The sequence below is a fragment of the Natator depressus genome, chromosome 3, assembly GCF_965152275.1.
Source record: "Natator depressus isolate rNatDep1 chromosome 3, rNatDep2.hap1, whole genome shotgun sequence".
Classification (NCBI taxonomy): Eukaryota; Metazoa; Chordata; order Testudines; family Cheloniidae; genus Natator; species Natator depressus.
Window position 1 is genome coordinate 163,504,091 of NC_134236.1, and position 12,648 is coordinate 163,516,738.

The window sequence follows — 12,648 nt, forward strand, 5'->3', positions numbered from 1 at the left end:
AAGGCATTGTCCCACATGATGTCACTCCAATACACCTTGTCACTCTGCCACACACAGGACCTGATTTTGATTGCACAACGGTTTCAGACCAGTGTAATTCTAGTGATCTCCTTGGCATTACTCTTGATTTTCAGTGATTTAAGTGAGCTTCAATCCAAGAGTCATTCTTCCATGGAAGCTGGTGTATCAGTTTGTTTTATTTAGATTTCACAGCACTTCAGTATCAGTGCCAGGCAAACCTCAAAAGTTTCAGCCTTCATACTCAGTTTAGTAAGTATCCAAAAGTTTGGATGTTTATCCGAACCACATCTGAACTATTCAAAGTAACCTCTTGAGTGTGCTCAGTTGCGCTGGAAATGTTGTGAGAACAGACTGTCTTGTGACATTTCCAGCCCTCCTGCTTCCTGTCATGGCAATCAAAACAGCTTTCCACATGGTATATCAACAATTCTTGTTTTAAATGGAAACCAGAAGTGGGGATAAAACACCTTAGATGGTTCAGAACTTTAGAACTCTTCTGCTTGAGATCAAGTCTAGAAAAGGTTAACAGTTTAGAGTTCAGAGGAGCTTATATTTTCCAAACCTGTACAACTAATAAGACAGAACAAGACAGACAATTGTAAAATAACGGTAAAAAGTAGATAAATTGAATGTTTCTAGCTACCCTTTCCTATAATGCACAATCTAGGAGACAATCAATGAAACAGAAAGGCAGCAAAATTAAAACAAATTAAAAGAAAACATTCTTTTTAACACATAATTAGCTCACGTAACTCGTGGCCATAAAACATCATTGAGGCCAAAAGAATTTAAGAAATGATTGGCCATTTACATAGACAATGTAACCATCCACAGTGACATTAGACAGGATTACATTAATAAATTTGGAAGGAATATAAACCTAACTGCCTCCTGACATAAACCAGCCTCTAACTGAATGGGGTTAGGAAGAAATTTCTTATAGACAGGTTATTCCAAAATTGCCCACTTTGAGATCATTGCACATTCATCTGAAACTTGTGGTACTAGCCAATGTTGGAGAAAGGCTTACTCAACTAGATAGACTACTGGATTTTTACAGGTCAGATTTCCTAATACTTAGCACTCTTATAAATGCTCAACAACTTGAGTACCTACCTGGGGGATACAAATTTGATAATTGAGGGCCCTTCAGTCTAGCAGACAAAGGTATAACACAATCCACTGGCTGGAAGCTGAAACTAGACAAATTTAGACTAGAAGTAAGGGGCACATTTTTCACAGTGAGGGTAATTAACTGTTGGAACAAGTTGCCCTGGGCTGAGGTGGATTCTCCATTACTGGAATTTTTTAAATCAAGCTTAGATATTTTTCTCAATGATATATTCTAGTTCGAACAGGAATTAATTCAGAGAAGTCTATGGCGTGTATTATGCAAGAAGTCAGATTAGATGATCACAGTGGTCCCTTCTGGCCTTAGAATATTTCACTCTTCAGAGAGTTTTCCAAACATTAACTGTTTAATCTTCGCAATGGTCCTGGGGCATAGGTATGTATTACTATGCCCATTTTATAGTTGGGAGAAATTAGATAAAACACTTAAGTGATTTATGCACACACAGTGAGAGCTTGTCTGTGCAGTGCATTAGTCCACACCAGAGAGGTGTAAATTCTAGTGCATACTAGCATGTCTTGCACCTAGTGGCCTGTGTGGACCCTGCTGATATGAACTAATACTTCCCTAGTGCTCATTAATGTAGTCCCATTTCCAGTGTTCATGTGCACTAGGGAACTTTTAGTGTGTGCTGGCTGGCTCCACAGACCAATTTGTGCAAGACACACTAGTGCACACTAGAACTTACCACCCCTAAGGTTCAGACTAATGCACCATGTAAACAAGCCCTAAGTCAATGAAAGGTCAGGCTTAGATTTCAAGAATGCCAGGCTCCCAGACCTATATGTGCTTCATTAGACCTTGCTGCCTCTTTTCTATGTTCATTTTGGGATAAATGTATATCAAAAATGGTTCTCAAAGGGTTAATCTGATGGAAAACTACAGCTGGTTGGAAAACAGAATTTACATTCCATGGGAAATGCCAACATTTCAAAATTTTGTTTTCATTCCAAATCAGGACAAAACTCCCAAATTTAGAAATTTCCTGCAGAATGAAAATTCCCAAAAAATTTTATTCAAAACCATTGAAACATTTTGTTTTTATAATGTCAAACCATTTCATTTCAATAATGTCAAAATGTTTCATTTCAATAAGGTAAAACTGTTTTGATAATATTAAATATTATGTCCTATATTTGTGGGCAGGGGATAATAATGGTAATAATACCGAGCTCTTATGGAATGGTTCCCATCATTAGATCTCAAAGCACTTTCCAAAGGAGATCAGGAGCATAAGAGAACAAATATAATGCAAAATGTTTCAACATTATCAAAGTGAAATGTTTCAACAGCATTATCAAAATGAAACAAGAAAGTCGAAACCATTCATTTTCACTTTTTTCCTGTCAAAAATTTAGTCAAATTCAATGTGCTCTCACAATATGTTTCTATTTCAATGAAAATGTATTTTCCGACAGAAAACTGTTCCATCAAAAAAAATGTGACCGGCTCCATTGAAAATTAAAATGTTCTTTAATATATGGTAGTATAATTAATACAATCCAATCATGGAAAATTACATTGCTGTTAGTACAGTAGTAGTAATAAAGCGGAGATTTTATCTAATGAAAGAAAAGAATTGAAAACTATCATTAAAAGTAGATTCAGGTTTTTCGGAGGAAAAACAACATGGTTGGCTTTAACCTAGAAATGGGAAGTGGCAGCTCATCAGCCCAGTCAAGTCAGGCCCAGACTAACCAAAAATTCCCCCAAACTACAAAATAAATTTTTCATGTTCTTTGTATTTAACTGATAAATATATACTGATTAAGGTACAAACTGTGATTTGATTTACATGTCACGGCTCGTTCTCTCCGGTAGGGAAATGCGACCCCAAAAAGTTTGAAAAATGTGGTGTGCGAGGCTCAAATCTTGACATAGCTAATAGTGCTCCATGAAGCTGCCTTGTTACCCTGGCAATTTACCACACCCTGGAGTCAAATTATAGGGCTGTTGCTGTGGTAACCACCGATTGGTGAGGCCACTGCAGTTAAGCCTAAACTGCAAAGGGTTTGCAGGGGGCAAGGATGGGCCTGCTCCCTGTGCCTTCCCAGTCCCCTCCCGCACAGGAGGAGCCCACACTGGTAGCCCCAGCTCTCAGGTCTGCCTGCTGCTTCTTCACTATAAATAACATATGCTTTTAATAGCTATTACATTTCATATTGGGCAGTGGTGGAAATAACTATTTTGTGATTTGTGCCTTGCCTGTCAAAAAAGTCAACAGCCACCGCAGGATATGGGTAAAGTTTTACGGAGTAAACCAAGGAATTGGACCAGCACATGGTATTGTCTGTTTCTTACTGGCAGTAAACCGGAAACATTCTCAGAAAATAGGATAATAGGAATTTGTATGGCAGCACTGCATGTAAAGATGCAAGATTAACAGCATAACAACCGACGCTCTAAGTGCCTTTCTTAGATAAGATTGAGATTCCAGGTTCCCTCTATTAATATGGAAAGAGTGTAAAGTGACTACACAAGAAAAATGCAAGTTGTAGAAAATTAGTTCAGAAAAATCTTATCGATGGTAGTGAACTATGGAAAGATAATGTGTCCTCCACTTTGATTATTCAAATGGACTACGAACAAGAGAATCTGCCACCCTTACTCAAGTTGAGTAGTGCTTAAATAAATGTTTTTAATAATAATAGTTGTTATAATAACAACTTATTTATTATATAGTAATAATCAAGAACCTGACAGGCCACTCATGTTTAGAGCTACTTTACTCCACTAATAGTCCCATTGACTATATGGTGCTATAGAGATGCCATAGATGCTGCCATCCCTACCTCCTCCAACTGCATTCTGTGGCACTGCATTGGAAGGCCTAGCATATGCCAGCTCCTTCTCTCCTCCCTATCCCCGCACCTGCTATTCTATCATGCTGCTGGAGAGAGAGGTGAAGAACAAGGCATGCCACAAAGGGAATATGCTTGTTTAAAGAAATAAAGGAGAGGTCATTTAATAGATGGGGTTTAGCCCCATTTGCCCCTCAAATGCCTCTTGAAAGGAAGGATGGTCCAGGGGTTTGGTCATTAACAGAGGACTTGAGAAACTTGAGTTCAATTTGCTGCTCTGCCACAGACTTCTTGTGTGACTATGGGGAAGTCACAGTCTCCCCGTGCCTCAGTTCCTCACAGGTAAAATTGGGATAATCATAGTACTTCCCTATTTCATGGGATTTTTGTGAGGTAAAATTGACAATTGTGAGGTGATCAGATGCTATTGTAATGGAAGGGCCATATACATATCTAAGATAGATAGTTCCTTCTCCTTGTGTATGGTCTTTGCTCAAGATACTATGTTTTGACACAGACAATCTGGCTAATTATTGACTAGTTTTGAAACTTCCCTTTTTGGATACAGTTTTGAGAAGGTTGCGGTTAGATAAATCTCACAATATCTAGACAACTGAGCTACAAATAGCAGAGGTGCTTGATCTGGAGGCCCCATGGTTTACAGGAGAATGAGCTTCTGACAGCTTTTGGCTCTTGCTTTTGAATTCATTCCCAATGTTGGTTCAAAGTTACCTGAATAAGTTCACTTTCAGGGCATGCTGAAAAGCTCAACTATTTTCTCCGGCATTTGTGGACGGTTAAGTGTTCCAAATAGATGAGATGTTTTGCGAGGGACATCCCTCTGAAGAGGATGAAATAGTCTTTGAGTTATTGGCTGGTTTATTGTTACGGGCCTGAGTTACTTGCTGAAGTCACATTTTCCTTGCATTTATTGATTGACTGGGCTTTTTAAGAAAAGGTTGGTATGGAACTATATAAAACAAAAAATAATATTAATATATAAATTACATTTAATAGCACTGCCATTACAGAGGCCATTTTACATACCCTTAACCAGGAGCTCTCTGTGGCTTCAAAAAAACTTAATTTCCTACTCATCCTGTCATAACTTCCTGCCATCTCTCAGTCCTTATTATCCTGTAACTTCAATTTTCCATTTCATTCTTCTCACTGGTGATGTGACTTGAAGAAGTCCTTCATTCCCCAGAATTTAAGTTTAAACCTTTTGCTTTCTGATAAACAACTGTGTCCACAGGATGACACTTAAACAGATTGATCAGAGAAATAAATGCCACTGCATGTTTTTGTATTTTACATCTCACAGTAAGACTAGTTGGTCTTTGAAAACAAACTCCAGGCTGGATAATCTCAGAAATTGATATATGAACCCCTGTGCTGAAGGACGTGCTGCTTTAGGTCTGCATTTATTTTTGAGGGTAGTTTGATGGAATTAAGTGATGTAATATCAATATCCACACAGGTAAATTTGCACTCTTTAAATCTACTGCTGTTTAGCATTAGTAAGGGGGAAAAAATTGGAATCAATGGAGTTATACCAGGAATGAATTTCTCACTGTATGTCTGTTGTGGTGATGGGAATCTTTGTTTAAATATTTCAGAATGATCAGTCTATAAATTAAAAGACGGTACAGTTGCTCCAATTCCAAAGTTTAAAGGGACTGGATGTTGTTCAAAGTTGATTTTATTACAAAGGCTCCACAGTTAAGGTTCAGTTGAGATTTGAAATTGAAGCAGGGACTAAATCTCTTTGCTGTGTCTGATAATATAGTATATCCACACCAAAATTACAGCACTTACTCTTTGAGTACTGAATGCATTTTTCTGAGAATTTACAAGTAAATCTGCTAATTAGTTATGAGTTATAAATATTTTCAAGGATCCCTTTTATGAAAGCATTTTAACATTTCTCACCTCTTTTCAGACCTCGCCATAAAACAGATTCCTGATTACCAAGCAATGAAAATAGGCTACTTTTTCCTGTAGGTTAAGTCACCAATTGGAAGTTAACAGAGAAAATATTCTTCATCAGTAGGACTGCTTTACAGCTCAGGCATTGAAGTGGTACTATGTAACTATATGGCACCGTAGAACTACATAGTACTCTGAGGCTAATTGGGATTACACAGCTACGTGTCACTATGTATCTTCCACTACTTGATGTCAAGTCAAAATGGTAAAGATCACAGAGTCAGTCGCCTAACTGAACTGACTTTATTACAATGAGGCAACACTGTGCTCCCTAAAGCTTCTCTTTCTCAATCTTTCTTTCTTTCTCTCTGCTTCGCTGTAAAATTTCCACCTACCATCTTCCCCAGCCTTTTCCTGCCAGATGTCATGTTACAGATATAAAGAAACAGTATATCTGTTGTCACACACAGCACTTTGAAATTTGATGGCATCATGCAACTATGGGGTGTCACGGGGAGAAAGGCCCCTTTAAGGGGAATCAGGGCCCAGTCTGCCCACAGCTGCCTTCTGAAGGCCCATCTGGAGGTAACTGACTGCCCCAGGTGGCTGCTTAATGGTAAATTAGTAAATGAGCACCTGGAGCTAGTAAAAAGGTTGGCCAAGATCCCTTAGAGAAGGCACTCACAAGGAAGCTCTGAAGGAGAGCTGACCAGAATGAGCAGGGGGTTGGACTAGATGACCTCCTGAGGTTCCTTCCAACCCTGATATTCTATGATTCTATGTATAGGGAGCTTGGAAGGTATGCTCCTGGAGCAGTGAGCCTAGAGCGTGTCCTCCAAGAGACAGGTAACCCTTTAGAAAGCCCACCAGAGCAGGGAGTCTAGGAGTTTCTCCTAGAGAGAGGAGATTTCTAATGGGAAAGCTGAAGAAGGCAACCATCCAGGAAGGCCTGGTCTCTGCAAAGGGATCTTCTGAACGATGGCAGGAAGCCCAGCATGTTAGGAATTATGTACCGCCCTGGGAATATGCTGCAGTTGACAGATCTCTTCAGAACCCTGGCTCCAAAGAAGTATTCTACTTCCAAGTATTGGAAAGAGACCTAACTCCAGGGGAAAGGACCTGATTTGAGAGAAACATTGCTGGTAAAGGGCCTGGACAGAGACAAACAGTGGACTCAGGAGGGACAGATAAACTAAGACTGGCTCTGTCTCCCAGCTAGGATGCTGGGATGAAGGTTTCCATTATATTTTGTGTTGCCCTTTTTTCTTTGGCACCTGAAGGTCTGTCTGGACTTGTTTATATGTGGGTGAGGGAAATCAAGGTAGGGCTCACCTGCAGTGCCACTCCTGACCAGAAAGGGGTGTTCCAGGACAGCCTTCCCTATAACACATGGTTTATGCAACTACTGTCAAAGAGGTACAATTGGGGACATAATTCAAAACTTCTAATATCAAATACTTACATCAAATAATAAAATGTTATATCCTAAAATGTGTGCATCATAGTGAAACTGGCATATCTCACAGTGCAATATGTAAATTACTAGTGCATGTGAGAACATATTGAATTTTTTCAATGAAAAAATTCAATATGTTCTCACATGCACTAGTAATTTACATATTGCACTGTGAGATATGTAAGTTCCATCGAAGCCAAAATGTTTCATGGTAACATATTGATTTTCATGACGTTTTCCCCTGTTTATCCTTAGTATTCGACTATGGCAAAGTCCACAATGTTGGCCAGATGCGTTTTCTTAAGCATTTACTAGGCAATGTTTTTGTTCTGCTTGCACAGATATATCATGTAGGCAGCAGCTCTGTACCTATGAAATTATTCAATATGAGACTCAAACCGGGGGGGCGGGAAAGGGAACGAAGTTTGTAATTCCACAGCGTCTAAGAAAGGCACCACAACTAAAAGTCAAAATTTATCCAAGATCTCACTGCTTATATGTTCAGTAAACTAGTCCTTATAGAGTGTCTGTAATATCATGATCTACTAATTCTCAAGAATATTAAACTAGGCTGAAATAAACCACTTTCCACCCAAAAGACAAAGTTTTGACAAAATTATAACCATCAAAAAATTCCTTTTTAGAAATTAAACACCAGTGCTACCTTAAGTATTGACTCTGGCCATAATTTTTCTAAACATTCATTTCAAGAAAATGCCAGCATTTAAAGAGTTAACTAACTTATTTTCGTTTAGAAGCACTGTGCCTTTCTACCCAAACCACATAGCTGCTCCTCATTCCAGATTCCCCCTCATCGGTTCATTCTAGATAATGGATATAGACTGGATATAAGCTTGTGCAACGGACGCTTTTCATAAGAGTGCTGAAGCAATGAACTGTGTCCTTTGCCTTTAAGGCTCTGTAACAAAGTTTGATTGAAATAACTGATTTCTTTATCTGAAACACTGATCTGAGCAAGTAGTGGCTATCTGTCCTCTAGCAGAACTCAGTAGTAAAAATAATATGCTGGTGTAAAGATAATGGGGCTCAGGAAAAGGAATGTGCAAACACAAGTTTGTAGTTTTATTGAGATTTCAGTGAGTCGAAGAGTATTTAGAAATCACAATCTGTTTTCAGTCATAAATGTCTTGTAAAAGTGGAACAAATGCATGTTAACCACATGCATATGCGGTTGATGATTCTCTGGTGGTGCTCTCTCCATGAAAGAATGGAAAACAAACCTGAAGAAGCTAAAATAAGAGATAGTGAAACATGTCACTGGGGGAAAAAATAGCACTACAGCATGCCTAGGCTTAATTTGTCAATTATGCCGAGCAGCTGCTTTTCAGTAGCTTTGTCTATCTGATTACATCTGAGAATTTTAAGGAGGATGGATATTTATTATGAAAACACATTTAAAAAGGTCTTCCTTGGGAATATAAAGCTTCATGTTACAAAAAATGTCTTCACTCTACTCTGTTTAGAATGTTGCTTTAACATGTGGGGTATCTTTTGAACTAAAAGTGCCCAGACCCCAAGAATGCTGATTACAGTAAATATTGTACAGCCTTGTTAGCAACATTCTCATACGAGTAACTCTGGCCTAATGTGATATTCACTGCAAAGCGCCATTTCATTTCTGCTGTTCATGCAGGAAATAAATAATAAGGTCCCTGATTCATACATGTGACACAAGGGGTAGAGAAAGTGAAAGGACACCTTGGGCCTGATGCAGTGCCCACTGAAGTCTATGGGAACTTTTCCAGTAACAGTAGTGAATCAAGCTCCTTGAGGGCCCCATGCAAGGGGATGGTAGGGCCTGTGCCACACACCCCGTGTGTACTGAGGAGCTTGGAGAGGGATTTTGTCATCTGGAAGCACAATCCATGCCCAAGCCTCCCCAAGGACTGTGCTAATCCACCACCTACTCAGAGCTGTGACTACATGACACAGTCTAGACCTAGTAATACAGGGCCAGAACTTCACCTGGTATAAATCGACATGGCTCCACTGAAAACAATGGAACTATGTCAATCTCCATTAGCTGAGGATCTGACTCGTAATTTATTTTTATGACACAGAAAGTCTAGAGGGTTCTGAGCAGTTAAAAAAAAAGGTTATGAACAAAATCAAAGAGACCTAAAACCAGAGAGCTGTCTGGAAAAATATTTCAATAGCTGTTTAACCACTGATCTCAGTTTTCAGAGTAACAGCCCTGTTAGTCTGTATTCGCAAAAAGAAAAGGAGTACTTGTGGCACCTTAGAGACTAACCAATTTATTGAGTGAGCTGTAGCTCACGAAAGCTTATGCTCAAATAAATTGGTTAGTCTCTAAGGTGCCACAAGTACTCCTTTTCTTTTTGATCTCAGTTTGTGTCTGTACAAAAAAAAATCTCCTGTCTTTCTGCCTACCCATCCATATAGTCATGCATCAGCAGTTCTAAAGAAAAGAACTGTATCTGAAATATCTAGACACTCAGCACTCCAGCTGAAGTTCAGTGGTGATAGTATAATGGCATTTTAATGAGCTCCTAAAATATTTGTAAAATATATAATTAAGCTAATTCATTTATGCATTTCTGTGCACATCCCTAGCACTTTCATTGAAGCCAATTGCAAAGCTCCTGTTAACTTTAAATGGTTCAGGATCTGGTGATCATGTTGCTAAGTGGATTAGGTCATATAGTACAAAGAGTGATTAGCAATCATTTTCACAATTGAATATGCAAGTTCTCAGAGCATTTCCTGAGCATTAAGTACTAGCTGGAAGGAGCTGATACCATAAACTGCAGCATAGTCTTCATCCATTTACCTCAAGAGGTCATAATACCCAGGAAATGCCCCATGCTGGGGTCATTATTGATAATATGAACTGAACACACATGTAAGTACAGATGAAAGTGTTTTGTTGATGTTGTTTATGTCATTGCTGTTGGTCTACAGAAGGATTTCAGGGGAGGGGGGAACACACTGTAGATATGCCAGCAAGTCTTCTTGGGTCATCTGGCAATAATTCATTTAGTTTCTATGTACAGTATTACAACGGGGGGAGGGAGGAGTGGATAGCAGATTTTAGAGCAGCTCAGAAAGGAAAAGCCAGCAGCAGCAACGCCTTGGTACCCTAAGCAACACAAACAACAACAATTGATGAAACTAAGCTAAGCAGGATTTGGATTGTCCAGTGCACTCTCCTGATGTTATTTTTGCAAAACAGACTTAAATACACAAGCAGCAGAAAGGTACTCAAGCAGCCTGGGGAAAAAGAGTAGTAACCACTGCTGGTAACCTAAGGGATATAGAGAATTCCTCCTCCCAGGGCGAGGGCTTCAGCTCACCACACCCAGCATCAAGTGTATTGAAACCAACAACAAAAGTCATAAACAACAAAAGAGAACAGTAATAATAAAATAAGAATAGTTTGGCAACTTTCACTTAGATTCTATACACCACATAACCATGTCAAGCAAACACAATTGTTAAAGTAACTAGTGACAAGAAGTGAGCAAATAACTCCCAACACAGCACTTACCAGATTAATGTAGCCCCTTTTTTCTGCTGGTGGCATTTCCAACGGCAGATCACAGCTTCACCAATTTTTTTTTAACTGTTTGAATTGTTTCTATTTTTGTATTATCATTATTCTAGGAATCAACATGCTTGCAATCCAAGCCATGTTGTTCGGCCATCACTGGGCAGATCAGACATGGGGTATATTTCAGTTTCCTAACTGTACTGATGCACAAGTACTTCCATTGCAGTTACTTGCACATGCAAATAATGGAAAGTTTGCCTGCCATGCATATTCACCCGTGCAACTTTGGAATATTCTTTTGTCAGTATTTGTGGCCATAAGGACTAGTTGCTTAGATATTCGAAGCAAACTATCACAAAAGAGATGCAAGGATTGATTGAAAAATTCAAGTGACTGTGGCCTCAGCTCAACAGAGTACTTAATTATGTGTTCAGCTTTAATCACATGCTTAAATATTTTGCTGAATAGGGCTGGGACTACTCATATTCTTAAAGTCAAGGACATGACTATGTGCCTGCTGAATTGAAGCCTATTTTCAAGAACATATTTTGCATTATTCACCCATATCTACTTATTACAGTTACAATTTCTGTATACTCAGATTTTTATTTTAATTTAATTTTATTTTTTGGTTTGGTGTAAAGTAAGTGACAGCCCATACAAGAGTTCTTTTGTTTAAAAAAGCTCTCAGCAGTTACTAGATTACAGTGTCCTGTTCATGATCAGGCAATGAGCATTTGTTCTGATGTGATGTGATGTTTGTGATCTCCTGTCCTGCTCTGGCACTTCAATGAGAGAAGGAATATTTTGGAACTAAGATGAACTGGAATTTTGCCTCACCTACTCATGCAATTTCAGGTCCAGTGAGTTGATTTAATCTCTCACTCTTAATAAAAACCAGTTGGTATTGTTCTGATTCTCCTCTGGATTTTTAGGCCACATCTACAGTGGTTTAACAATCAAGTTTTAAAAGCTATGCTAAAATACAGTTGAAAGTCCATCAGGGACAAGTGGGCTTCTAATGTTGTTTGGCCTGCAAAACATAAAAATAATTTTGAAATCTTATTTCTTATCTATTCAAGGCCTTATGTATTATTTCAGCATACAACATGCAACTACAAATATCTCACAATACAAATGCATTGTTTACTGAATAATCAGTACATTATATTAGAAGAGAGTTAGAAATATGTAACAGATTGCTCTTTCAAAACAGCAAATGCTAACAAAACAAATTGGCAACCGGCAGCACTCTAGAGGGTCTGGTTCTAGGGTGCCAGCTATAAAAGCCCCCCTTCAATATTAGCAAAACTTTTTTTAATGAATACTATAGTAAATTTTTAGTCACAGCAGCTGAAGCAAAAAAGATCAAGAGAGAATAAAATTAGTAGCAGCAGGCTTAGTGCCAGCACCTAGGCCAGACTGCATAAGATGGATGATGCAATGATGAAAGGCAAATCCTCATTCCATTTCTAAGCCTACAGGAGAAATGAGCAATGTCATCAATATCATCACTATATTCTCCCTCCACAACAGCTGCACTAGCCCCGCTGCTAATCACTGGATTGTACCAGGCTGGCTTAGGAGAGGTACACTATGAGAAAAGGGAGCCCTGTGGCTCTGAGCCTAGAGTCGCTTGCCAAAGCTCAAGCTGTTAATGTAGGGTTTCAATGCAATTACAAATACTTGTAATGCATTGTGGGGGCATATGATACTATTACTGCACCTGTCCCTGCATCAAATATTCTCTCTTTGGTATCTGTCCCTTTCTCACCCT

The 12,648-nt window shown here is 38.9% G+C and overlaps 1 long non-coding RNA gene across 1 annotated transcript in view; it reads right to left on the reverse strand.

Annotated features, from left to right (window-relative positions):
• Positions 1 to 412: 412 nt before the first annotated feature.
• The window catches only part of LOC141984177 (uncharacterized), a 73,024-nt gene continuing 60,788 nt past the window's right edge, over positions 413 to 12,648 (reverse strand). The window contains exon 3 of the long non-coding RNA XR_012638675.1: positions 413 to 533. This is a non-coding gene — a long non-coding RNA (uncharacterized LOC141984177). The remainder of the gene's footprint in view (positions 534 to 12,648) is intronic.